Below are 24296 nucleotides of genomic sequence, written 5' to 3' on the forward strand. Positions count from 1 at the left end.
TGTCTACTGAGATCAAGCAGGTGCCTCAACTGTGCTCTTTTTGGTATCTGCTAAAAACATTCTTGCTTAGCCAAGCTTACCCAGGTGCTTAGAAAGTTGAGGTAATTTAAATGTGTTTTTGTATTTTGACTTCTGTATGTTTTAAGGTATGGCTGTGGATTTTTCTGTTTTATTGTTTTATCTTTGAGGGGTTTTTTAGAGTCAAGCAGTGTATAAATTTTATGAAATGAAGGAAAGAATAAATGAATAAAAAAATGAATAATATTTTGGTCTGCTTATACAAGACAGAAAATGGTGCATGTTAGAGCATTCTTGGTTGTCTCACACTGCTAATTCTGTTGAGAATGATTATGTTTCTGGGGTGCTGTGCAGTGAAATCCAGCATGTGAGGCTTATACTCACTGGTGTATTTTCCTTAGCTGAAAGCACTTTCAGTGAAGGAAGTGGGGATATCTGATTTTTGCAAACTCTCTGTACAAAGAGCTGCTCCAGCAAGTTAGGGAGCTCCTACAGTCAAGGCCAGAACTAGGGTGGGTGGGGTCCTTGTCCCAGATGCCTGGATCAAGGGGGTATCAAATGACAATGAAATATAGGCAGTAGAACCTCATCAAACACAACTCTGTATACGACATAAGTGTTAATTTGTGGGTATCAGATGACACAGCGATTCTTCAAACAGCTCTTGTTTATTCAGAGGCCAGAACAGAACTGAACTGAAGGGTTCAGTCAGCCTGCTTATATAGAGCTCCACTAGAATGCAACAGTAACCATTTTCTGTAACTATCCAATCACTGAACGTCACTTTTGATCCCTTATTTGCATAACTATCTACAGTATCCCCCTGCTGGCCCAGGGTGAGAACTTCAGTGCATAACAGCAAGAGTATATTGTATACTAAATATCTCAATGCAACATGTAGTATAACTCAAAATAATGCAAGCTTAAAGAATGTATATATAGGGTCTCAAATCAATCTTGAAGAGATACAATCTTACAGATTACTATTCAATGTCACCAGATTCAAAAGCTCAACTGTAATGTGCAGATTCTTTGTGTTAAATCATGTAGTTAAGAAACTGTGTACGAGGAGGACTCTGACAAGAAGACATCCGGGTAAAATCTCTGTTTCATCACCCTTCTTCAGGTCGGTCCAAGTACATTGCTAAACAATACATGTCAAAGTGTTAATAACTCATTAAATACAATCTTATATGCAAAACACCACAAAAATAATCCAAAAACATTGCAAATGCTCAACGGTTTCACTTACATGAACAGGCAACTTAATGTTCAACAATTAGGCCACCTCCTGCCTTTTGTGGGCGCTCAGCTCCTGGTGAAATGCTGACTCAGAGGCTGGTTTTCTGCTACATTAAGTACCGTAGCCCCCAAAGGGTGGAGTTTTAAAGGGACCATAGCATTCAACCACACTCTGAAATGTTGTGCAGTAAAAAATACCAGAACAATGCGCTAGAAACTGCTCAAATCCAGGTTAAGATTTAAACCTTTAGGAATAACTGCGTTCAGATGCAAAATCCATCTGGATTTCAGTTGTAACAAAATCTTTCTTACATCAGGTCTAGGTGTGGTTTATATACTTGTAAGACCACGAAACCTTTGTCCTCATCAGTGTGACCATGTTGTATGAAGCATTGGACATGTGTTCTAAAATCCTGATTCGTATAGACCAGAGTGTACATCATGTTGCACAGGCACATGGTCCCATACGCCACCTTGATGTTTGACAAGTCGAAAAATGGTTCAGTTTCCACGTGTGTCCTGTTTGTGGATGTTTAGCACCATAGGACATCCCAGGAAATGTCCACATTTAAAATGGCTCCTTGGGTGGTATTGAGTGGTATCTCCACTTGAAGAATGTCCGGTCTGGTTTTGGTTTCCTTGATGGTTTTGCCTCAGGATGTCCAGTTACTGGGGGAATCACCTGCCAGTGTTTGAGTATTAATTTTCTAATTTTTGTGGACAAACAGGAAGAATCAAAGGCCCCAATTATTCTGTGCTCCTAGATGTTGGTCTGGTTATGGAATAGAAGTTGGTCACTTTCCTAACTGCATGGTTTATGAAATGTTCCAGGTATTCCGTGTTCAAAAATTGTCTGGCTAGTCTTTGGATTCTCTAGCAAAAGCCCCAGATAAAGTTGAGTTGCATTTAACCCTAATCATCTGGCTTAAGGAGAGGCTGTCTTTTAAGTGGGTGAAAGGAATCATATCTCAAGAAGGAATTTGTATCCGTTGGTTTGGTATAATTCTTCACTCCCAGTTGCCCATTTGCACTTCTATATATGATCGAGTTCAAGAAGGTTCAAGAAGGTGGCAGCAACAAAATATGATTGATGATATGCATATGTGTCAGGGCTGCCTCTAGGTCCCAGCTCACAGAGGACCAACGCTAGTCAGTAATAACGTACAAAAGTCTTTATTGACGATTAGTTTCCATTTCCAAACCGCAGCGTGCAGCTCTACGTCTAGAAGCTAGACCGGCGAAGCTCCATCTGAGTCTCCGCCCCCTGTACACCAGTTTAAGACTCTAGCCTTACTCCACCTCTTCCGTTGCTCTTTCCTCCTCTGGGTCCTTTTGCCCCCTGGGGTTTCCTCCTTTCTGGACTCTTCTGACGCTGACCCCCCTGATTCTTGCCCCTCCTTTCGGCGGGCTTTAGGACCTGGCTCCCTATCCGGGCTATCTGCTGTGCCGCTCGCCTGTACATTTGAACTTGGCGCGCGCTGGACAGACTCCAGGAATCCCTCGGGCCACTGTCACCCCCTACACTGCCCTCGGATTCCTCCCCCTCGCTCTCCATTTCCTCCCTCTCCTGTGCCTCTGCTCCTGAGCCCCTGACAATATGCATATAAAAATAATATACATATCGCATTATTTACAAAAGTAAACCCATATATATTTTAATAATTATTGATAATGGGTCAGATTCAGAGTGGAGGCAGGACACAGCTGGAACAAATATAATAATGTGTAAAGACAGATTGCTGGCAACTGGGCAAAAGTTACAAGAGCTGGTTAGGAAACACGTGACACAGTCGCAGATGGCTCTGCTCTGCTCTCGGCATACATGAGTGCAGGGTGCATGGTTGTGTCAAAGCAAAGCCTTCCCTCACAGTGTCACAGTCCTATATGCATATGAGCTTGATCTGGGTCTTGTCTTTTTTCCTGTTCTGTTCCTGCGTTGGGTATCTCACTCATAGTAGACTCACTGAAGTTTCTACCCATCTTGACTTACTTTTGGGAACTACCGGTAAATTGTCTATGGCGAATGTTACAGAGCTAACAAATGTGGTAGTGGATGTGGAGCTGAAATATAATTATCTGCTGCATAAGTTTAATCAAATTTAAATTCAAGAGTCAGCAACAAGCTTAGATCGCCTGAAAATAATAATCCATTTATATTCATGAGTTCTCATTGCTATTTCCAGTTTTGAATAAGACTCCATTAGTGATCCAAAACTGGAAATAGCAATGAGAATATTTTAAATTAGGAGCAATTAATGAAAGAAGCTTTAGCAAGTTAATTCAAACATATCTGGGCCAAGAGAGATTATCAGATAGGACAATCCTTTTGATTGAAATGAAATTACAAAACAAATTATTTTTAACCAAATGATTGGAAGGTTACATTACAAGTTAATGTTTGAGGCTGTTCTGATTTGAATTTTTAATAATTTTGCAATACAGTGGTACCTCGGCTTAAGAACTCAATTCGTTCCGGTGGTCCGTTCTTAACCTGAAACTGTTCTTAATCTGAAGCACCGCTTTAGCTAACGGGGCCTCCTGCTGCTGCCGCGCCGCCGGAGCACAATTTCTGTTCTCATCCTGAAGCAAAGTTCTTAACCCGAAGTACTATTTCTGGGTTTGCGGAGTCTGTAGCCTGAAGTGTCTGTAACCTGAAGTGTATGTAGCCCGAGGTACCACTGTATTTAAAATTATTTTCTAGTGTTCTGTGTGATCTAATAAGTATTATAATATTAACACAACTGGAATAAATAAATTTACCAATGTTAATTTTTTTATGTAATAAAATGCAGGTTTGGCTTAGAGGTACAATTTCATGCCATTTGTCCCGGGTGCCAAGATACATAGCTCTGGCATTTATGGTGGGAGCTGCAGCAGGTAAGGAAGATCAACTCTTCAAAGGGATTGGCTAGAGCAGAAAAGGGGGAAATTTTCCTGACCACACAACACCAAGGCTGCTTCCACACTGGGCATTTACTGTGGGCCAGCAATACTTCGTTCACTCACGTCTTTCTAGGCATTTGCATTATGTCGCCATCAAATGGTCCTCCTTCCATGCTTCCCTGTTAAGCTTCCCGACCACACAGCCAAGGCCCCTTTCCAGCCAGCACTTGCCAGTTCTGGAACCTCTCAGGTGGGCACCATTGCCATTATAAAAGAACAAGGGAGGCGTTCATGGCAGGGGCACCAACTATAGGGGCGGAAGGGCCTTTGGCTCCCTCAGTATTTGTGGGCAGGGGACCAAACCCCCCATAGGGAGGGGGCCTCTAACAGATCGTCTGCAAACACTCCCTCCGCGCTCCCCATCTGCTGCCATCAGGCTGGTGCTCTGGGTGGAGGCAGGATGTGCGGAGGGTGAAGAGGGTTTGTGCCCCCCAGATGGTGCATGACATGCGTATGATGCCACACGATGCTGGGCCCCCTCAACGTGGGGGGCATTGGTGCCCCTAGTTCATGGCGAGCTCCAGCACCTCTTTTTCTAGAAAAATAGCAATGCCCACAACTTCGTCTTTTACACACGATAGAACTCCTGCACAAACTTACTGCTATTCCAGCCTATCATGCGGCTAACCTGGTCAGTTGTGACCTGTGCAAATTATTTTCTCGACAATGGAATCATTTCCCTCTCTAGGAATAAGCCAACGTTCTATTTCCAAATGGCATCGTCTTTTTAATCAGTTTCACCCCCTTGCCTTTATTGGAGGGGGAGGGGTCATGACTGGAAGTTTTGCTCTTCTCCTGTTGTCTTTGTATGCCAAAATAGGACAAACTAGACTCAGTTCAAAGATTTCCTTGAGTTACCCATATTTAAAACAATCCTTGAATGTCTTGCCTTGAATATGCTGAGTCTGCTGACCTTAATTGAAAGCTGCATTGCAGTGGCTTATCATTTAATTAGAGAGTTCAGAACAGACCATAAAATCTGTGTGGCAGGGGATAGAAGGTGCCAGACTTTTGCACATGTGTATGACTGCGTGCGCACACTTACACACCAGTTTCTTTTGCTACAGCTGCTTAAAACATTTCAAAGAGCTTTCTGCAAGCTGTAATATTTTCTTTCACTGCTGGAGAAAAGTTTTCCATTTTCAGGCTGACAAGAAAAAAACTTTACCAAACATCCAGGTTGAGAAATCTAACACAAAAGGTGAAAAATATGCACCCTCCACAGATTCTCGCAGAACTGAGTCCGTCTAGACAGGAAGGAATGAGTAATTAAGTGGACCATTCCAATTGCACGGGTATTAAAGGAAATGTACTCCAGCAAATATTTCATTTCCCCTCAGTTTACTCTTCTTAGGGCTCTTGCATTTGATGTTTCAATTATTATTTCTGATTAAAGGTTCTGTTTCATTCTCCCCAACCATTTAAGAAATAAGGTTCCCTCTAAATCACAATTTATTTCTCATTTTGCTTCTTTTGTTCTGAAGTGCAACCTGCAGATTCCCAGCTGGAAACCCTACAGTTGTTGCATTTGACTGGGCTCTGTCTTCCAAGGTTTGTCCATTTCACCAAATTGTCAGGAGAGGGTTCCCTTCTGTGAGTAAAATGCAGGAGGAAGTTGAGTATAAATACATCAAAAGAGCCTTTCTGGATGAGACCAAAGCACAGTCAAGAAGGTCTAGTATCCCTGCTTCCCACAATAACCAACCAGATACAGGGAGTGAGGAAGACTGCCTCCTGCTCCTTAGCATAGTGCATCTCTAAAGTCCATCATGCTGTTTTAAAGGTTTTTAGATGCTCTAAATGTTTTGCATTGGTTTTAGCTGGTATTCAAATTGTTTAGAAATGTTTTAAGGATGCTGGCTTTATTTATTTATTTATTTTTAAAAATACATCTTTATTGAAAGTTAAAAAGTACATAATTATATGTGCACTAAACATGGTGAGACATAAAAGAGAAAGAAAGAAAAAGAGAATTTTTTAAAAGGAATGCAAGCAATATATTCAGAACAAACTGCGAAATTAATTACAAATCAGGTGATAACGAATGAATGTAAAATACAAAAAGGAACAAGGCAAGGATGACCTCTATCACCATTATTATTTATCCTGGTTCTGGAAGTACTTGCAAGAAATATAAGAGCAGATAAAGAGATCAAAGGGATAAAAACTGGGGAAAATAAATTTAATTTGAAAGCCTTTGCTGATGAAATAGTAATTAGCATAGAAGATCCAAAAAACTCCCCCTAGAGTAATAGAGAAAGTTCAAGAATTTGGGGGAGTGGCAGGATTCAAATTAAACAGAAATAAAACCAACTTATTAGTTAAAAATTTAAAAGAGGAAGAGAAAAATGATTTGGTGCAAAGTATTGAGATAGAAATCCATAAAAAGTAGAATATTTAGGGATATGGTTAACAGCAAGAAATATAAATGTGTATTAAGACAATTATGAAAAAGTATGGTCCGTGATAAAAAGGAATTTAGAAATATGGAGTAGAATGAATCTATCTCTACTAGGAAGAATTTCAGGCAGTCACAGTAATGGTTAAGGATGATTGCCTTAAAAGATGGCAAAATGATATTTCCAAGTTTGTCTGGGGGGACAAAAGGCCAAGGATTAAATATAAGATACAGAAACAAAAGAAAGAGGAGGGTTTGCCTTCCCAGATCTCAAACTGTATTATGAGGCTGCATGTTTGGTCTGGATTAGGGACTTGATAAAACTGGAAAAGGAAGAAGCATTAGATTTGGAAGGTCATGATAACAGATATGGATGGCATGCATACTTATGGTATGGGAAAGGGAAAGTACATAAAGGATTTTACAACCATATAATTAGGAAATCATTAATGAGAGTGTGGGAGAGGTATAAAGATTTAATAGAACACAAAACACCTTGGTGGTTATCACCAATTGAAGCTTCGTTACTCAAACTTGGTAAAAAGGGAAAGTGGCCTACATATAGAGAATTATTGAGAGATCAAGAAGGAAAATGGAACTTAAAAGATTACAGACAACTATATGAGATGTACAAGGAAGATAACAAAAAAGGGTTTTCTAGATTCCAAAAGGAGTGAAGCTGTTGAAGAAAGCATATAGTATTCTGCTAGAATAGGGAATGAAAGACGAGGAGGTCAAATCAGTTATAATCAAATGAGCACAAGATATAGGACACAACATACAATTTGAGGACTGGGAAAAGCTGTAGAAGGTAGACTTGAAATTTACAGACTGTTTTCTTTTGAAAGAAAACTATATGAAAATGATGTATAGATGGTATATCACACCAGTAAAAATGGCAAAAATGTGTAAAACCGGGTCAAATACATGTTGGAAATGTAAAGAAAAAGAAGGTACTTTGTATCATATGTGGTGGGAATGCAGAGAAGTTAAAAAATTTTAGGAGATGATATATAATGAATTAAAAAAAAATTCAAAATGACATCCTAGAAAAAAACCAGAAGCATTTTTGTTAGGGATTTTAGGACAAGACCTGCCAAGAAAAAAAAGAACTTGTTTATGTATGCTACAATAGCAGCAAGAGTCTTGTTAGCACAAGGATGGAAGAAAGAGGAAATCCCAACGAAAGAACAATGGCAAGAAAAACTGATGAGCTATGTGGAGTTGGCAAAGTTAACATATGAATTACGTGAGAAGAACAACCGTGACTTCAAGGAAGAATGGGAACTTTTTACAAACTATTTAAAAAGACAACAAAAGGATTTGGACTCCTTGGCAGGTTTTGAATAAACACCCACAAATCTATTAGTAGAATATATGATAGATAAGGCAGTGATATGTACAACTGTACAACATGCAGAGAATAATATGTCTAAACAAATCAGAGAGGGAAGCTGAGGGAGGTCTTTGGAGGGTGGGAGAAGGAGGGAAGGGAAAAAAGGGGGGAAATGTAATTGGTCATATTGATTTATAATTTGACTTGTTAAATTTGTTCAATAAAAAATATTTAAAAATAAAATAAAAGGATTATAACCAATAAAAAGAAAAGAAATTGAGATCTCTATTTCTTTATTCCATTACTCCCTCAATACCTGTATATCAAATTGGTTTGATGGTAACAAAGATTTATATATGTTGATGGCCTTTTTTTTGTTGCATATGAATTAATCAACTGCTTCAATATCTCTGGGGTCTCAGAGGCTGTAAAAGCTGCTGGTCCGTAGATGGTGGTTAGCAAGTGTTTTATTTGGAGATACTGCCCTTGAGCATTTCTAGGTAATCCGTATTTGTCTCTTAAAACGGAATATGTATAAAATTCACCCTCTTTGTTTATCAGATGGTTTCACATTAATATACCCAAATTCATCCACCTCTTCCATACAACCATTTCTTTCCTGATTTTTAAAGATGGGTTTCCCCACAAAGTCATTTTGTTGTAGGAGGAAAGGTCAAATTTATATTTTGGGGGCATGTGGTACCATATCGTTCAAACTGATATTATTGTTTCAATAGCATCTCAAGTATTGATGTATTTAGAACTGAGTGCCGCCCATCTTTCTAAAGGTGCTACATAGGAATATTCCAGAGTAGCCCAATTTGGACAGTTGTTTTCAGTTGTGGGTCTCCAGAATTGTGTACCTGACAGTAAAGATGTTAAGATTTTTTAATCAGTGTTTATTGAAAAAATTAGGCGATAGTTAGCACATTGCATTAGGTCCTTGCTGGGCTCTGGAATAACAGAAATATAAGCGGGTTGAATAGTGTTGAGCTGATTCCTTCTCTAAATACAGTGGTACCTCGGGTTTGTCTCTTCAGGTTACAGGTTTGTACGCTTCAGGTTACAGATGCTTCAGGTTACAGACTCCGCTAACCCAGAAATAGCACCTCAGGTAAGGACTTTACTAAAGTGTGAGAACAGAAATCGTGCGGTGGCAGTGGGAGGCCCCATTGGCTAAAGTGGTGCTTCAGGTTAAGAACAGTTTCAGGTTAAGAACGGGTCTCCAGAACAAATTAAATTCTTAACCCGAGGTACCACTGTATCTAGGTGACAGGAGATCAATATATGGTTTATACCATTCCACTGGAAAACTGTCTAGCCCTGTTTGGCATACAGCATTTGAGATTGTTTCCCTAATCTCGGCTTCTGATATTGGAACAAATCAGTAGTTGTTTTTGTGTATTTTCTAACCCTGGTAGTTTAATTTTTTTGAAATTTCCCCCCATAACGTCTTCTGGTACCTCTTCTGGTTTACTATACAGGTCCAAATAGAATTTTAGGAACTGGTTGTTAATGGCAGTTGGAGATGTCTGAACTTCACCTAATTCACCTCTAATTTATGACATTATTGACTTTTCTTTCTTTTGCATAAGTCGATTCGCCAGAATCTTACTGTCCTTTTGCCTGTCTCCCAATACTTTTGTCTGGCTTTATTTTAAATTGCATTGTTTTAGCTTTTTAATATTTGTCGCTCTGGGGTCCTTTGGGTTGGGTAGAAACTCAACAGACAGGCCTTGATAGAACAATAATTCACATGCTTCTCATTCTCTCTTTTACAGCCTTCTAAGCCAGTGGCCAGCATGTCGTCTGGTGGAGGAGAACGCTACAAATTAATTGTGCAATGAATGAAGACGTACTTCCCTTTTCCTTTCCTGAATCCACTGCCAATTAGTTTCATTGGCTGATCTCAAGTTATTGTATACCCTTTTACCTTTATTGTATGAGAGAGCTAAGGGTAAAGAATCTGTATACAGTGGTACCTCGGGTTACATATGCTTCAGATTACATAGGTTTCAGGTTACAGACTCCACTAACCCAGAAATAGTACCTCGGGTTAAGAACTTTGTTTCAAGATGAGAACAGAAATCGTGCTCTGGCAGCGCGGCAGCAGCGAGAGGCCCCGTTAGCTAAAGTGGTGCTTCAGGTTAAGAACAGTTTCAGGTTAAGAAAGGACCTCCGGAACGAATTAAGTACTTAACCCGAGGTACCACTGTACATTTCTGCTGCCACATGCATCACCTTCATTCATCGTTTAGTTCATTGTAAACTACCAGTAAAAGTGCCAGAGTCCACTCACGAGTCCCACAAGCAGAAGCCTGCACCAGCGCAAGGGGGATTTTCCCCTTCTCCTTGCCCCACGTGCCCTTCCACTTGGCTCAAGGGAGGGGGGATCAGGAGGCCCCTCCAGAACGACCCACAGAAGGAGGAAAAATGCTTGTGCTGCTGGCACAACCATCACAGCACTGCATTGAATTCCTCCCAGTGGCCCCAAATTTTAGGGCTCAGGCAGAACTGTATGCAGTGCAGCTGCACCCAGCAACTTCTCCCGTCTCGTGCATCCATGCAAGTAGGATTATGTCGCAGGGAGAGAGGAGGAAGTGACTAGTGCATTAATTCTGAGGAACAGCACATTTCTGAACATAAACAGTGCTCATAAGAGTCAATTAGTCAGGATGTATATTTAAAGATTCAGCAAATACTTGCTCTGGGAGATGATTTCTCAAACACATCAACAAATGGTTTTATCAAAGACCCTTTTAACAGACAGACGATGGAAAAATATATTCAAAGACTCATTTCAGCTCTGCTGGGTGTTGCTTAATGTTAAATTATTTTAATGCTTTGCAGTCAAAAATTCGGCTCCCTTACAGTTGTGGGCGCTAGAGATGGGGATACTTGAATACGAATGTCTGCTATTGCACTGAAAATCAAAATAAAGTCTGGCAGCACTTGTGAAACCCTGATGCTTTGAAATTTATCTTTTTTGCTGCAAGTTTCTAGTTCTCAAGCTGATTGAGGACATTTGAGAGGGTGTTCGTTTTTTGCAACTGGAGGCTAGAATAAGTTTTTCTAATATTCGGTAGCTGTGAGTTCTTCTCATGTCCCCATTTCCTTGTCCTGCTGCCTTTGCAGAATGACCCATAGTTTTAAAAGTCTTTGCTGCTAATAGATGATTTGTGTAGCTGGTGGGGAAAAGATATCCTCTTACCTGGTAGCGAGATAACTTGTACTGAGAATATTTCCTTGGTTCAAATGTTATTGTGTTGCCCAGGTGAAAACAGAATTTTGAAACTGAGCTTATATACCAAATGTAGTAATGTCAATTTGATTGGGTATGTCACTTTGAATTGCCCTTGGCAAGATAAAGCAACTAGCAAATATTAATAATAATAATAATAATAATAATAATAATAATAATAATAATAATAATATAATAATCATTATTAGAGCTATTTATTAAACTGTTTGGATTTATTTATTAAACTGTTTGGATCCAAAGCATGTCTGTCTCCTCAAGGGAGTTATACTTATCAGAGAATTATGGTGAATTTAACTCAACTGTAAGAAGGGTAGCAAACCTATAAGCAAATAAGTAACCAAGACACTTAACTTTTTAGCAGTTAAGTTGAGGGTAGGCAAGCCATCGTAAAGCCAAAGTTGACGGGCAGAGGCATTTCCTTTCAGTTCCTTTCTTTGGTCACAGATGGATGGTGACATTCAGGCTGAATCCCCATTTGTCAATATCAGGTAGTCAGTTTGAGAAACAGTTTGAGCTTGGTCAGATGCGTGGCTCCAACTAAGAGGCAAATCGCTACTATCGACACTCGATGAAGCTTCAGAAAAATATTCAAGTTCAAATCCACACTGAACAGTAACCCTGTCTCAAGATTACATGAATTATGGTTTTGGATTATGGTATGTCTGTGTCCAAAATGAATCAAAGAATCATAGAATTGTAGAGTTGGAAGGGACCTTAAGGGTCATTTAGTCCAACCCTCTGCAATGCTGGAATTTCAACCAAAGCATCCATGACAGATGGCCATCCAATCTCTGCTTAGGAAACCTCCAACGAAAGAGAGCCCATTGCCTCCCGAGGGAGACCGTTCTACTGTTGAACAGCTCTTACTGTCAGAAAGTTATTCCTGAAGTTTAGTCAGAATCTCCTTTCTTGTAACTTGAAGCCATTGGTTCAGGTCCTGCTCACTGGAGCAGAAGAAAACAAGCTTGCTCTATGTTCCATGTGACAGCCCTTGAGATATTTGAAGGTGCTTATCATATCTCTTCTCAGTCTCCAGGGCTAAGCATACCCAACTCCATCGACTATTCATCGTAAGTCTTGATCATCTTGAATGGGTCTCTTTGCTACCCATCAGGCAAAGGCTTGTTCTACCTGGCTTGCCCCACCCTCCGTCCCTCAGGGCCCTAGAAGCCTTCAGAACAGAGTTGTTGCCAAATACACATTGTATGTGTGCCTTTTGAAAAACTGAGTAGAAGATTATGAGTCACGCAGGTGGGGAGAGTATGTGTGAATTCAACAATGCTTTGCTTTGCTTTGGATTGTTAGTTTGTTAGTATTGTTATTATCATTTTGTGGATTATGAGTGCCTGTAATGCTTTGTGAATTTTATAAAATGACTTTTCTTGTGGTTGTGCTGTTTAGCCTATTTTTCAAGTTGTTTTGTTAATAGTGTTTTATAGAAAGTGGTTGCTTTACTGATGATTTGATAGTTATTTTATATGATTTGTGTTTTAATTGTGATGTTCTACTTTGTTATTATTTATTGTATGTAAGCTGCTTTGTGGTTCGTATGAGTGAAAAGTGGCAAAATAATGATAATGATAATGAAGAAATGAAATGAAATAATATTTAGAAGGAAAGCTGAGGTAAGCATTCAAACAAGTAATGGGTAAAATCCAGTTGATGACCCATGTTCATTCTTTATTTGACCCAAGGGTGCCCAACAGCTTATTCCATGACAATATCACTCAATGCTGGGTTGAAAAACTAGAAATTTGACTAGAAAAATTATTATCATAGTGCTAACTGAGAGGAATGGCTGAACTATTATGGTAGGTTTTGCCTGCACAAAGTCTCCAGGCTCAATCCTGGGCATTCTGGGAAAGATCCCTGATTGATATCCTGTTTCCAGTTTTGAGCAAGAAGGACCAGTGGTCTGGCTCCGTATTAGGCAGCTTTCTATGTCCCTACTGATTGACATGGAAAGTATGGGAGATGGTCTTCTTATCAAAGAATTTGCTCCTCAGTCTCCTCTAACCTCTATAAAATATTCAGAGAAGACTTGTTGCCTTCTGTGTAAGAGGACCAGTTTTAATATAGATCTGACCCTTCCTGTCTGTCAAGTGTCAAGTTCTACAATGAGAACAGTGGTGGACAATGGGAAACAGACAGAAGAAAGTGGATCCCACGAGACTGATGCTCTGCTTAGCTATTTCTCCCATGTTATTTTCTCACGCTGGTTCATACTGCTTGAATTAAATATATTATCATTGGTGACTCATTGCGTGGCTGATTTTAAGCAAGGCTGTGGCCTTTTGTACAGAGCTGCAATTCATGTTGAGTCCTCTTCACCACAGGGGACGAAGATCCTATGGTAACTGTAATCAGCACTATTTTTCCAGAAAAAGAAGTGCTGGAACTCATCCTTGTTCTTTTAGAATGGCAATAGCACCCACCTGAGAGGGGCTGGTAACTGTGAGTTCTGGCTGAAAAAAGCCCCGACAGTAATATATCAGATAACCAAAAACATACAGCCACTAAAATGTGTTGAGGAAAACTCACTTAGAATGTGCCTTTTAAAGATCCAAGCGACTCAGCTGCTTCCCCAGGAAAAATCAAGATGGAACAGAACGTACTATTTGCAGGTAACACAAAACCATACAGTACTTATCTTGTACTTCACTTCGCCAGGTATTTTGCTGGATGGTTCACAAAATTTCTTGGTAAGCAACAACTAAAAAAGTATGTCTTACTTTTTGGTCTAGAGTTTGCTGAACTCCTAAATAATAAAAAGTCAATTAAACAACAATGCTCCTTTGCATTGTTGGAATACTTTGAGGATGGTATATTGATATCTATAGACCCATTTCATTCTGGGTTCAGGCCTTGGTGGATGCTGTGTGGGGGAGGGAAGTGTGTCACTCTTGATTTGATTTGTGCCTCAGTTGCTTTTGCTGCCATCAACCATGATATCCTGCTGGACTGGCTCTGTGAGCTGGATCTCTTTTTAGCTGTTGCCTTGTATGTGCCACACAGCTGTACACAGTTTGTCTTTTAAATAGGAGGTTTGCTGCGAACCAGGACTAACTGCAGTCTGTTTTGCTGAATTTTTAAAATTTCATCTTTCAAAAGTGCATCCCATTTTAATTCCTCTCTTTCTATCATTGTGATCAGCAATTTTGTTTTCTTACATTGTATCATAGGATTTTGAGTAAAGGGTGTTGAGCACCAAGTGGCCATTTTATATATTTAATTTTTTTAAAAAACAACTTACTCTTTTATTTCTGAATAATATTTGCTGCTACATTTGCAAGCTGTAATTCAGGATTCTTGTTCTGATAATGCTATTTTATTTATTTATTTTCATAATGTATATTGTACACTGACTACACACGTACACACTTTCACATACCCTTCAACATTCCTCAGATGAAAATAGGGGACATTTCTTTTTGATAAAGTAATTATTAATACTTTTCACATTACAATAAAAGACAAACTAAATACATAAATACTGATAATAATAATTAGAATAAAAGAACAGAGAAAAGATAGAAGAGCTAGATAAGTACAGAATTCCCTCTTGCAGTTAAATCTGAAATTTTGTCCCATACAGAAAACGGTGTGTCCTTGCAGCTCACATCTGGGAGCATCCCTCTCTTCTCTCAGCCTCTCACCCTGAGAGATTTCCACCTCCCATAATTCCCCCCAGAAACTTCAAGGGTTTTGCCCATTATAATTTTTTTCATCTGTTCTCTCTGTTCCTGGCATAAATCTTGCAACACTGCCAGGCCCAACTTGGTTAATTATATTTAGGCTCTGCTAGTAATGGCTGTTCTGTCTTCGCATTCTTGACATTCTTGGCATTCCTTTCTGCCTGCCCCTGACACTGCAGCCGCCATTCATTTTCTCACAAAATCTTATTTATTTAATTATTAAAGATTTTCTTGGGTTACAAAAGTATGTGCTTTGTCTCTATTTTCAGGTCGTGAACGCATTTCTACAGATCAGTTGCATTCGATGTGAGCCATTAATGTTGTATACAGTAGAAGGTTGGGGGAGAAGAGGGTTTTTTGGTAAATCCACATTCTTTTACTTAGTGTATCTGTGAGGTTTTTGCCTCAGCATCACTTGGGTAGGTTCTCTTTCCATTCATTTATTATTTTTCCTTGGCAGTGAGAACGGTTGGGGTTGCTCAGGGCATGGCTGGTTACCTTTAGTTGACTGCATTGAGATCCCTTAAAAAACAAACATCCTCAAAAATTAGCAAAATAGAACAAGATATCCTGGCCCTCTCATCATGCTACAAACAGGAACCAAGAAACTCCTGAAACTCATAGAACAAAAAAGAAGGGAAACTGACTCACTCAAAATCAGTAAAACAACAATCAACATCCTATACCCATAACAACTCTTCTATGAATATGGAAGGAGAAACTCCAAACTACTGGCCAACAGGTGCAGGGAAAAAAATCACTCAAAACAAGAATACACTGCATAACCAAAAAAACATGGTAACATAACATTCTCCTCCAAAGAAATAACCTCAGAATTTGCTGGATTTTACTCTATACACCTCCCACAACCCATCTGGGCAGGAAATCAGAAACTTCCTAGCAGGGCTGACCATGCTAACCTTAACCACAGAGGAACAAGAATTCGTGGATAGTCCTTTCACCCTGGAGGAAATAGAGATGGTTCTAAAAACCTGAAACCACACGAAGCCCCAGGCCCGGATGACTTCACAGCAGAATTTCATGAGACATCAGCCTTTGGGGCAGTGGATATTTTGCCCATTGAAGAGAACACAATGAGACATGCTAAGCATGGCTGTTTGTTATCTTAATTAACATTTACCCAGAAGAAAGCTTGCACCCTGGGGCAGTCTATCAAGATACGTTTAAACAAGCTGGAGTGACTATAAACACTTCCGGAAATCACATCTGCCATCTGGTATGTTCCTTGCAGGGAAAGTTTTAGATTTACTATGACATCCAAGAGTGTGACGTTAACCAATGGCCTTTTATCTGTAATCGTCTTGAGATCTGAAGAATCTTGCTTGAAGAGTGACAGTCCTGGAAAAAGTGCTTTAAAAAACTTCTTAGTCCACTTCAAAGGAGAGGATGGGTTTGCAGTTTGCTGATAAATTTGGAACCTACTGTTCATGGAAGACAATCTTACTTGGCTATGAGCGATCGCTGAAGAAGAAGACATATTTACAAAAGAGGAAATCACAGATCATTTTAAGGCACTTTAGTGATCTAGTCATGTTCATTCAAATATTGTGGACGGTTTGGATCAGTATCTACTGCCTTATATACTTCAGCTATAATTATGAAAAATAGTGAGTTTTGGAAAGTGTATAATTTGAAGCCACCAAGTCTGATGTTTCATAATAAGTGATGTGTGTGTGTGTGTGTGTGTGTGTGTGTGTGTGTGTGTGTGTGTATATATATATATATATATATATATATATATATATATATATATATATATATCTTTCAGGATCCTGGAAGGATAATATATTAGCAAAATTCTTTCTGAACTCTATTACTGCCTATAAATTCCATCATTAATACTTATGTTAATATGTCTAATTCCTGAAGAGGAAAGAACAATGTCCAATAAGGCCCAATAAGAAAAAGAAATTGTAAAATGTCCATTTACCTTCAGACATCAAAATTGCCAAGAAAAAAAGTGTAATTTCATATCTGAATACATCAATGAAACATCCCAACAATGGCACTCTAAAAGAGAAAAATGTTTTTATGAGAACAAAAACATTCATCAATCATGTTTTGATGTATTTAGTTGCTTATTTCCTGTATAAACAAGCAACTAAATATATGTTTAGCAGGGAGCCAATCTGATCTTCCCATTTAGATGCCCAGTAATAATTCAGATAAATTCTCTACTTGGATTTCAGATCTATGCATTTGTTTATTTTTCAGTCAGAAGGTACAAGTAAATTTGCCATTGATGTTCTCAATAGGAATTGCAAATGATTAAAAACTAGATAAATCTAGTTTGTTCAGACAAAGACTGGGGGAAAGAAGCAAGACGGTATTACAAGCAACACACTAGCATTCTTCTTTCCCAGATGTGCTCTTTGATCACTGCTCAGAGCGAGATGCAGGCAAAACCAGCTCATGTTCTTACTAGTGAGCCTGGACTTGTCAGAAAGGTGTGTTTAAGTCAAAAGGTGAGTCTAGGGTGAGTTACAACTCCTGTTAACCATTATTGCACTCCAGTATTCCCATCATAGCCATTTTTTTTATCTGCCGTGAACACATTCTTTGCTGGATCTCAGCTGCAATAATTCACATTCTTCACTGCAATATACTTTTATCCATGCAATTGCTCACCAAAACCTTATTATCTCAATGGCTGTGCATCTGAAAGTCCTTTTGAGTTCAGTGGGGACTATTCCCAGGTTAATGAAGTTGGGACTGCAGTTTTAGCATGTGTACACACTACTGTACACCCTTGTGCAAATTAACTGAAACAAAGCATGTTTTCTATGCCACATCGATCAGTCTGTCAAGCACCCACAAAAGACGATATTTTGGGGATGCTTCAGTTATTAAGGTGTTGGAAGCCTTTAGCCAATAGAAGGAATGATGCACTTGCCACAATATATTGAGGTTCTACAAAAGAGAGTTATTCCAGAGCTGGAAAAGAGGTATCCTGATGGTACTGGGATATTGCAGCAGGACCTAGTCCCCTGTCACACATCGAAAATGGCAGCAAATACAGGTACTTGATTGGCCAGGGGTATTCCCCGTACGCAAATCCAATTGAGAATTTGTGGGCTATAGGCAAAAGTCACCTCCGTGCTGTAGACTGTACGACTATGGAGAAGCTCATTCAGGTGCTGATTCAAGTATGCTACAGGGATCCGAAAATCAACAGTGACTGTTCAAAACTAGTAGACTCCATGCCAAACTGTGTTCAAATGCTGTTTAAAAATAGCGGGGGTCATATCCGTTACTAATGTATGTATATGTGAGTTTTGTACAATAAACTACTGTACTAAATTCATTGTTTGTTTCAATTAATTTGCATATACCTTCAGGATACCTCTTTCAGAGCGGTCAACGTTTAAAGGGAAATTCTCTTATTCCGAATAGGATTCCTTGCAAGAAAAGGGAAAAGTTGACAGCTATGACCTCTTTTCCAGCTCTGGAATAACTCTCTTTCATAGAACCTCAATATTTTGTGGTGAGCACATCATTCCTTCTATTGGCTGCAGGCTTCCGACACCTTAATAACTCAAAATATCTTCTTTTGTGGGTGCTTGACAGACTGATCAATGTGGCTTAGAAAACATGCTTTGTTTCAATTAATTTGTACAAGGGTGTATACTCTTAAATCACATTATTTCCCTCTAAAAATTCTGAACACCCAGCAAAACTTCACTAACTACAGGGACCCTCAGATTTGTTTGCAGGAAATAATGTGCTTTAAAGATATAGTGTGTGTACACAGCCTTAGTCCTGAAGATGCCACAAGAACCTTTTGTATATTTTGCTGCCCAGTGACTAAGTCAGGCTAATCCTCTGGAATTTGTCACCTTCATCGGATTCGGGGGGGGGGGGGGGATCCAATATAGCAGTCACAGAGCAAATTGGAGGAAACAATTTTAGCTTGCAGAGACTGCATGCCGGGGACAGCATTTAGCAGCCAGAGGAAAAGACAAATGTCAGCTCACTTAACTTTCACAAATGGGCAAAATTAGCTCCCCACTGCTGTTGAGTTTTATTTCAGAGCTGTCATAGGAAAACATTACATTACATAAGGTTTTTCTCCAGCATTCAAATTGTGACCATTATTACTGTATTTCCAGATGAAATTCAATCCCATATTTTCCTCAAATTCCCTACCTGCATATGTAGAGGAAAATCGTTGTTAGCAAATGTATTTAGGTAATGTTATCTTTCATTATCTGTTTTTGTGCAAAAGTAGATGAATAGGGGTATAGAGTGCTTCAGCAGTTGAATCAGTACAAGTTTTTTTTAGAAAAAAGAATCCTACACAGAGAACTTTTTAACTTCTCTGCATTGTTTGTATAGAGAAGTCGTATGAAATAGGCTCAAGATCTTAATTACTGTTGACATATCTCAACTTTGTAAAGAAAATTTAGTGTCCAGGCAGCCATGTTATAAAGGTGACTCATGAATACATCTGCATGGAAGTTACACCAGAAAGTGTTTTCCTTGTGTATTTCCTGGGGTAAGATTCAGGTAAGATTCTCTCTTTAAATAAATAATTCACACAAATAATATTCTTACAAATGTTAGAATTTTACACAAGATTCTTTCGAATCCTAGGACTTCCCTCTTCCCCTCCTTTGATTCTTTAAGTAACCTTTTCAACTGCATATTATACGTCCATCCAGTTTACAGTCCTCCATTATATCCAAAGTCTTTGCATCATTGCAAGTTATTTAAAGGCTGCCAAAGAGTCCAGGTGTTTCTAGTGGTCTTTTAAATGCAATCTATATTTGTCCCATTCTCTGTTGAAGTTTTGATCGTCCTGATTTCTGATTTTTCCAGTCAATCTTGCCATCTCTGCATAGTCCAATAATTTCATGCGCCAGTCCACCCTCTTGTCATCTTTCCAGCTCTGGGCAAGTAGCATCCTTGCAGCTGTTGTAGCAGGCATAAAGTCTTTTCAGTTCCTTCGGTATCTCTACACCTACAATTCCTAACAAAAAGGCTTCTCATTTTTTAACAAAGGTTATTTTAAAGATTTTTTCCAATTTCATTATATATCATTTCCCAGAATTCCTTTATCACTTTACCATTCCATCAGATGTTCCACTACCACACTTTACCGTTCCACCTTCTCTTTACATTTCCAACAAACATTTGAACTTGCCCTGTCCATTTCCGCTAATTTCCTGGGGGTTAAATACCAGCGGTACCTCATTTTCATATACAGTAATTTTCTTTCAATGTATAACACGCTGTAAATTTCAAATCCTCTCTCCATAGTTTTTCCCATGTAGCAAACTGTATTTTATACCCAAAGTCTCTTGCCTATTGAAGATTCAGGTAAGGTTCTCATGTTTCTGAGTTCACTCCAACAGATAAGAAGGCATCTCGGGGGACTCCCTCAGAGGTTTTGAAAGACTCTGTGCCCATGGCTGTTTCCTCACCCCACTCCAAGAAATGAAACCAGAGATCAACGAACGGGGCATTATTTCCCCAGAACACTCCAATCATAGTAAACATGTTTGATTTTTAACATGGAAGTCAATGGTAGGACCCCCCCAATCCATGGGAAGGCAGGAGCCCACCCGCCACCAAACCTTGGGGTAACGGAGTTTATGCTGAAGAGGGAGTAACACCCTGCTCAGTCTCTCCTGGGGATTTGTGCTGCTTCCCCCACCATCCTCACCCCCTATGCAAGTCAGTGGAGAGAGCTTTGTCTCTCAGGGAGAAGACGCTGTATCCCTAGTAGTTGAAGCCCAACTCACGCCCACCCTAAGATTCATATGAGTGGTCGGCTTGCTTGCCTCATCAGGGGTGGCCATGCAGATCCACACCCTCCCCAATGTATCTGTGTTAGTATTCCACACCTCCGATGCTGCAGATGAGATTGGTGTAAATCACATGCCTGTCTGGGAAGAGTGTTGGAACAGAAGACAGTCTTATCTCTTCCGCTGTATGTACTATTGTACTGTACTTTTGCTTTTACTTGTTCCTGTTCTTCTCTCAGAGCTGGAGAGAGAGGAGGCCATGAGTCCTTTGTCTGTACATAGTGTGTAAATAAATACGTAGATTAGCTCTACGTATTAGATTAGCTCTCATGCTTCTCGCTGTGTTATGCTGGAAGATTAGTGTGCATATATCATTTGATATATGTCGCTGAAGCGCACTGGAGAAGAAGGGAAATGCCTTTTCCAGAGCTGAGCATACCAGAGAACGCTCAGAGTTCGGGGCTGCAGGGACACCCCCAGGGCATTTCCCAACAATCTGCTCATAAACTGGCATGCTTAATCCACTCTGTAAGGATTCTACAGTCTATAGAGGTATGCCTGCAAATTTCATTCAGTTCTGTGAAAAGGGGAGAAATTAATAGTAGGTTTTAGATTAACCATTATATTGAATGGGGATGGGGAGCAGACCCTCATCTTTGATAGATTTAATTTGATTCCAAATAACAGATCTAATTGGAAAGACACATTTTGGCTTCAAAACAGACTGCGTTGCTTTCCCAAAACTATAGATACAGGTTGAATCTTCCACAATCATAGTGGAATTGTTCATTATAAAGGCTATGTGTATGCTTTTAAAAAACTAATGATGTTATTGATCAAACTGAATAGATTCACAAAGGCAGCAATTGTTGCACTATGGATTTTTAAATGATTGTACTTAAAATGTTGTCTTAATCAGGTCCAGTTTTATTAAGAATCTATACTTAATGTCCGTTACAATGCTTGGTAACAAACTTTTAACATAGCATATGGACTAAGGTCGCAAAGGCCTTAGGCTATACACAATTAAGCAACTACAGCAGGGCAATTCAGTCAGTGCTTCACGAGGCTCTTAATCTCGGGGTCATGGGTTCAAGCCCCAAATTACCGGTAGGTAAAAGATTCCTGCATTGCAGGGGGTTGGACTAGATGACCCTGGTGGTCCCTTCCAATTCTTCCAATTCTATGATTCTATGACTGCTGTACCAATGGATGCAGGTCCCTGATCAGGGCCACCTGATACCGCATTCAACTCACTCAAGTGAATGGAGAAGGAATGTTCAAAGTAAACAATACGGTTTACAAAACATCCCCAGAAAATGGAATGAGTAACTAAAGAGTTAAATATTTCATTTCATTTCTCCACTAAGCTTTTTTTAAAAAATAAAAATATGAATCTCTTAACAACCTTCTTCTCTCACAGTATAAGAAGAAAAATCTTCCCATGACATCCTGCAGTGTTACTATTTTATTTACTTTTGGCTAAATACTTTGCAAACAGATGTTATTCTGATAATCTGGTCCATGGGAGCCAAAGTTGCTTTCTTCTTCTTCATGCTTCCTCATCCTTTCCTTCTCAGATTCTTCCAAACGTAAGATGATATAAATGAAATAAATGGAAGGCAGGAAGCTCTGTCGCTGAATATATTTCTGCATGCAGAGATCTGCAGAACTTTGAACTGTTGACATTTTACCATTTGTTGCTGGCAGATGGTTGCTATCAGTGGCCCATGCACAAAAACATTATTTTCTCCGCATGAAGGCCACCCCATTGGCTGAAACTGGGTTCCACAAGGATCCACTGGAAGAGGCAAGCTAGAACTGCTCACCCAATTTAATCAACTTGAACACTACTTTAGGCTCTGTCAAGACGCAACATTTTTTGTCTGCACTTCTTTGAAATGAATTTGTGACTCAGCAGTGAAACAATGCCATAGCCATACGTGCATAATGATACCCGCCTGTTTTCTGATTTAAACTTTTGATCCATTTCACCATTATGTTTCAAGCGGTTCCACGATGGGCATTATTGGCTGTACGAAATTACTTACAGATATTATTGCCAGCCAGGGAGACCTCGGAGGTGACACCAGATTGTAGCAGCTCTTCAACACTGAGTGGTATCACACAGTTTTACAACAATGGCACAAAACAGCAGGGGGAAACAACTTTGCACCCAAACTAATCTCCATAAGTACATGCCCATTTCTCCATATCGCCAGCTGACCCCCAACACAAGTGTACCCTAAATGTGAAGAACATTAACGGCACTTTCCAAATACAATTTTCATTTTGCTAAGCTGTATGCCTAATGAAAATTTCCAAGCAGAGTTTACTTTTCACTCTAATTCTTTTGTATTGCTTGCCTGTTAGCTTTGCTTATATAGAATTTGATTTATAAATGTCCCAGGCTTATGGAAAACAGCGGACTAAGGAATGACTGGCACTCCTCCAAGCTTAGAAAACTATTATGCTCATTGAGTCACTTGGGTCTTGTTTCATCCACTTGCATTTCAAACTATTTATTAAATATGGCTGGTTTCTAGAAGCCAAAGTGTGTTCATAAGGTGTCTGGATAAGAATGATGGGAATGACAATAATATTGTGGTTGTAACACTAGTGGATTAACCAATTTGGAATGAGAGGCTTTACTATTATTACTTGAGGGAAGTAACCTTAATGTTACTCATGCCTTTGGAAATCACATCTTCAATAAACCTCTCCACCCCAGTGCAAAGTGGAGACCTTTGTGCCTCAGCCATAGTACAGACAAGCTTGGCCAGAGTCCTCTGAGGGAATTCTGGAACTCCAGAATCTGAGGCTGAAACTCTATCCTGGATTTGGGAGAGAGTAAATGTCCTTGGCATTTATTTATTCTAATGTGTGGGGACAAAACCTGCAGCGCGGCTCCAAGACTCACAAACTAATATTTGCATACATGTATCCAAAATTAATGTCCGTTCTAAAACACTACGAGTTCCGAAACTGTTTATTTCCTTAATTTTAGGGCATGGAAATACTGTACTGGTTTGCAGCAGATACTGTTCAGCTGACACAGAGTTATCTTAAGAATGCTAGACTCAGCCAGCCATTAAACACCTGATACATAATAAACAAAGAAGAAATGCCTCTTAAACTGTAGGGATTGCATTTAGTCACTACAGTGCTAATCACTATGTATCTGAGATAAAGCAATATCCTGAGCTCTGGCTCCTTAATCTACCCACAATCCCTGCCCCTAAATCTACTTATTTGACAAGCTTGGGTTAATAATTAAGGTTTGGAATTTTTGTAAATAATTATGTCAATAATGCTGTGCTATAGTTGGCAAAGATGTGTCTGGACAGGACCACTTCAGGACCACAAGTAAGGGTTCACATGATTAAATGCTCCTCCATACCCTTAAAAGAGATTAATATCCATGTAGAAAACTAGCATGCAAAGTATAAGAATTCTAGTCCAGCCCTCTTGCTGACATTCTAGTTTTCTATGTGCAAGGAATACATTATGTAGTATATATAAAGTGTGTGTGTGTGCGCGCGCGCGGAGAGAGAAAGACCTCTGTCCTTCTTTCCTTCCCTCTCTTCCTCTGATGCCCCTCATGTCTTTGTCTCCCAAAGGCTTGTGCAGTGGC

This window comes from Podarcis melisellensis (genome assembly GCF_964234715.1).
Source record: "Podarcis melisellensis genome assembly, chromosome: 1".
In the NCBI taxonomy this organism is placed as follows: domain Eukaryota; kingdom Metazoa; phylum Chordata; class Lepidosauria; order Squamata; family Lacertidae; genus Podarcis; species Podarcis melisellensis.